We start from the raw sequence: 5,770 nt of genomic DNA on the forward strand, positions 1-5,770 counted from the left end.
CTAGGAAAGCTGGTTCTTCAGTAAACAGCAAAAATGTTATATCCACAACTAGAAAGCATGTGCAAGAGTTTTGTTTATTAAATTATCTAAACCACTTGATAGCAGACATTTTTTAAAATACTTTATGGCCATGTTCTTTCTCACTGGACACAGTCTTTTTGTTTAGGAAGGTAGTACAAGACAGTCCCAGCAGAACAGGACACAGAGCCAGGAGACCCAGTCTCCACAACTAAACAATATATGCCTCACTCACCCTCGGTTCCTTCTTTTGTAAAATAGCAAGAATTGTCTCCCCCCCCCCCCCACAAATGTTGGGGGAAGAATTATAATTCCATATGAGGTAAATGTTAAAGTTATTTTTTAAACTGTGAAGCTCTACTTGACGGTACCTGCTTCTATTTGATGGTACCTGTTCCTGAAGAACACTGCTGTAGGACCAAGTAGGGTCCTGTGATGCTAGGACCAAGTAGGAGGCACAGAGCAAGCTTAGTAATTCCTCTGCACCTTGATGCCCGTTACCAGTTGGTCAGGTGGCAACAACTTCACGGCCCATTGCCTTAGGCACGATGAGGTAAGTGACCAATGTGTGGGGTGACCGCAGCAACCACTGGAAGCTCAAGAGAATGAAATACACAACCCTCGCACTCTGAATAAAACTTGGAACTCCAGCTCAGAGGATTTGTCCTTTAACTTAAGGATTTGGGGCCACTTGTTATATTGCAAATGCCTGAGAAGGGCTAACACATTTAATTTGTACCAGTCATTAACACCTTAACATGAATGACTTTGTATCTATTTCCTGAGAATAGTTTTGATAGATAAGGAATATAAGAAAAGCATAAAGATATATCACCTTCAGGGAGCCTGGGTGGCTCAGTTGGTTAAGCATCCAACTTTGGCCCAGGTCACGATCTCACGGTTTGTGGGTTCAGGCCCCACGTCTGGCTCTGGGCTGACAGCTCAGAGCCTGGAGCCTGCTTTGGATTCTGTGTCTCCCTCTCTCTCTCTCTGCCCCTCCCCCGCTTGCACTCTGTCTTTCTCTCTCTCTCTCTCTCTCTCTTTCAAAAATGAATAACATTACAGGGGCGCCTGGGTGGCTCAGTCGTTTCAGCGTCCGACTTCAACTCAGGTCACGATCTCGCGGTCAGTGAGTTGGAGCCCTGCGTCGGGCTCTGGGCTGACGGCTGGGAGCCTGGAGCCTGCTTCGGATTCTGTGTCTCCCTCTCTCTCTGCCCCTCCCCCGTTCATGCTCTGTCTCTCTCTGTCTCAAAAATAAATAAACGTTAAAAAAATTTAAAAAAATAAATAGCATTACAAAAAACATCTTTAAATAAATAAATAAAGATATATCACCTCCATTGCCATCCCCATCAACCTCTTCCCCCTAACCAAAGCACACACAGCACACACATAATATGAACATTCTTTGACTACTACCTGGCCTGTTTAAAGGAAAATGAATCTGAGAAGTCCTAACGCTCTTTAATGATTATAGTAGAGTATAATGTCCATGGAGAAAATGTTTATATTTTTCAAAGAAGGCCAACAAGGGAACAAACACAACGGAATTAAAACAGATGGTGGGATTTTAGAGCAGCTGTAGGATGAAAGATTCGACATGTACCTCAAGTCAATCATGGTGGACAGCTTGCAAGTGGAGATTGGACTACACTGGGATTTTAGCATCTCTGACTATACAATGAATAAATTTAAGGGTAGAATTAGAATGAAAAGTCAGGTCTTCCCTCGGAAGCACCCTCCCCAAACTCCCGTCTGGCAGGAATCATGAGCAACAGTCCCGACAATTTTTAATGGCTAAGAGGATGCTGAAGGAAATGTCTATCTCTGAGATTACCCCAAGTCTCTTCTGCATAAAAATTAACATCATTACTGACAGATGCTTGGCTCAACTGATCTTCTTTTAAACATGCAGACTAGTCAAAACGAAATACTTATTAGAGAAAGATTGGAAAGGGTGAAACTGGAAATGATCACTCAAAATAAAAAAAAAATCAACCTCATTAAAAGGGGAAAAAATATGGGTGATTCTGAGCTAGCCAGACACCAAAAATATGTACGAATAAACAGCAAAGCAGCAATATTGTGTTGGTATCGATGCCTTTGAGGGTGCAGTAACTCAAGGGAAACCACCAAAGAAATCAGTGCCAACCCTTTACATGCTCACAAGGCTTGTAGATGCCCCACAGTCCCAGCGGGTCTACAGTGTTATATCAGGTGGGAACATTTCCTCCGGCTTATGATCAGTGTATGCCCTAAAGCCTCAGGACTTCCTAGTGTTCATTATTTTTATCCTAACTCTGTTGCTGTAACCGCTAGCCTCATTCATATGAATGCCTCATCTTTCTGAATCATCTTAAACTATCTGTAGCAATTATCCCATGATTAAGTTTCTAAAGTTAATTGTTAAGTTAAAAAAAAAGACTCATTAGTTTAAATTTTTTCAGCTTTTTCATTTTATCAAGTGTCCTCTCAGTCCTGAATTATTAGAAAATATAAATTAAAACGTTCAATTATCTTTCTCTTTAACCTTTATTATTTTATAGCTCTTATCAGATTTCTGTTATTTTTTTCCCCAACTAAAAAGTCATTCACCCCTGGGTTTAGCTTACTACACTGGCTATAATTATTTTAGCTGAATTTGTCTAAATTATTTCTTATCCAGCTCAGTCATTTTTTAGATGAAGAAGATAAATGGAACAGGCCATTCAAAATTAGAATGTGCACTTTGTAAAAAAAAAAAAAAAAAAAAAAAAAAAAGAACATAAATTTATCACAATATTTTCTACAAACCTTTTTATCCAGGATAGTTTCTTATTATCAGTAGTCACTGCTCTTTAAGCTGTATTCTTTGAACTATTTGCGATGGTGTCTACATATTTTCCAAAGGGTTAGACCTAACTCAATACCTATAAATATATTGTTTAAATTACTTCTTTCTGCGATGCATTAGAATCATAGAATCTCAAGGTAAATTTCTCCCTTTGGTATGTTCATCTATATGGTTAAGTAAAATGTCTAGGTGCCTACACATTTCCATGACTGTGGATTTTAAATAATCCACTATCCTTTTCCATCCACACTAGATAATTATGAGAGATAAGCCCTTAACTCCTTCTGAGGAAAATTACCCTCTCTATATCCTCCACTGATAAAGCCTACTTAGGCAGCAATGTTTTGTGCACATGATTCTGCTCTCCTCTGCCACAGATAATTAGCACAGAGGCACATGCCAAACTGGGGACAGCCAATCCTTAGGCTCACCACAGATATACAAGGTGACTTGGCACAAAAGCTCTAATCAAACAGGGATGAGCTGGGGCAATCAAATTCTCACTTTTGGGAATTTGAATTAGGAAATATAGAAAGAATTAAGCAATCAAGAGCAGGAACTAAAGTTGAAAATTTGAGATTGTGAGATGACTGAAGAGCAAAGGAGCCAAAAAGGTAGAACCCAATTTATGAGAAGGTTGAAATTATGAGGAAGAAAAAAACCATAAATGGCAACTGTGACAAAGGGAAATGATAAGAATATAAGATGAAGAGAAAAAAGGTAGTTTACTTGTGGCATAACAGATTTTGATTCCTTTTCTTGGATTTTTAAAACGTCAGAATTTTGCATGGAAACTCCTGGATGAGCAAATGATGTCTTGAGCTTAGAAAGAATATTTCAAGGGGTACCTGGGTAGCTCAGTCATTAAGCCTCTGACTTCAGCTCAGGTCATGATCTCATGTTTCCTGAGTTCAAGCCCTGCATCAGGCTCTCTGCAGTCAGTGCAGAGCCCGCTTTGAATCCTCTGTCTCCGTCTCTCTCTGCCCCTCACCCCCTTTCAAAAATAAATAACCATTTAAAAATTTTTTTTAAGAAAGAAAGAAAGACTATTTCAAGGGTTGCCTGGGTTGCTCTGTCAATTGAGCATCTGACTCTTGATCCCAGGGTTCAAGACCCCATTGGGCTCTGCATTGATAGCATGGAAACTACTTAGGATTCTCTTTCTCTTCCTCTCTTCCTCTCTCTCTCTCTCTCTCTCTCCCCCCCTTTTTCTCTGCCACTCTCCCCCACTTGCACTCTCTCTCTCTCTCTCTCTCTCTAAAATAATAAAAAAAAGAAAGAATATTTCAATTTTTTGCAATTTGATTTTACACAGGTGAGTATTTAGTCATGCCAGGGTCCTTTTCAATACATTCTACCTAATAGTTCTAATTTTTTATGCCATATAAAAACATGTTTGCCAAAAATGCCTAGTATAAGTAGCATTCTTTTTTTTTTTAATTTTTTTTTCCAACGTTTTTTATTTATTTTTGGGACAGAGAGAGACAGAGCATGAACGGGGGAGGGGCAGAGAGAGAGGGAGACACAGAATCGGAAACAGGCTCCAGGCTCCGAGCCATCGGCCCAGAGCCTGATGCGGGGCTCGAACTCACGGGGCTCGAACTCACGGGGCTCGAACTCACGGGGCTCGAACTCACGGGGCTCGAACTCACGGACCGCGAGATCGTGACCTGGCTGAAGTCGGACGCTTAACCGACTGCGCCACCCAGGCGCCCCTAAGTAGCATTCTTTAAATGCAACTTAAGTCCATGCATTTTAGGGTCTTAATAAACACAGTGTACTTACCAGTGATTCTTTAATTTTGCTACTTACCTTCAGCTCTTTGCTTCTTGGTCACACCGCTAGTGAGGGGCATTCGATATAATTTAGAAAGAATATTGGAGTATCTAGCTGATTGATAGTCCATTTTGGCCTCAGTATCTAAGATCTTTGCTTCTTTGTCCACACAGAGATCGTCCAGCCATGTAGAAGCTGTGTCAGGACTTGCCTAAAGGTAACATTTTAGATCAAATTCAACAAACAAGAATCTTTTTGTTATGTTAAAAATAGAGATAACCGGAACTTTTCCAATAAATTTTATAAAAATCTCCAGATGTGAACTTCACTTCAGAAGACAGTCTGTACCTAATTTTAAGGGATTTGATTTGTTTTGCTTGTTTTACCGTAGAAACAAATTTCCCCTGGCAATCAGGGCTGATATTTCCTTAAACTATTTTTTTCTTAATTTTTCCTGTGAAGGGAAAACTATTTTAATTGGCATTTATCACAAGACAGAATAAGAATCATTTCAGTTCTAAAATTTTGGAAGAAACATTTCCCATCTGTTTCAATAACCCAACCGGCTAATTATATTGCCAAGAATAATTTGTCACAAACAGAAAGACCATTCTTTGGAGAAAAAGTCTTACCGTTCTATCTTACATCACATACTGATTGATGAGCAATTTATAGAAAACTTATGATACTAACTGATGGCATGGATTTATATCATGAATTAGATTCCAAAAGGAATCACAGAAGGCTGGTTAATAATTTACATTGCTTTAAAAATGGGATGGAGTCTCTTGGTTGGTTCAAATTATATCAGAGAAGTTGCATACATTAGCCATATCCTGCTTTTAAAGTGTCGTCCTCTGGAATATGAATGGATTAACCTAACAAGGAGGAGGTAGAATGCCAGCAGTATGTCTGCAATACCATCACCTCCATGATTTCAACACTGCAAATGGGCATAGTGTGTGGCCGTGAAGATTGTGGGCTGTATGCTAGATGGCCTATGCTTGAATACCAGCTTGAGCACTAGCTTGCTCGGCAAATTATTGGTGCCTTGATTTGCTCGTCTCTAAGATGAGCATATTAATAATAGTAGTAACTATCTCATCGAGCTGTTGAGAACTAAATTAACTAAAATTTAAAGCT

This window comes from Panthera onca, chromosome D2 (genome assembly GCF_046562875.1).
Source record: "Panthera onca isolate mPanOnc1 chromosome D2, mPanOnc1 haplotype 2, whole genome shotgun sequence".
NCBI lineage: Eukaryota > Metazoa > Chordata > Mammalia > Carnivora > Felidae > Panthera > Panthera onca.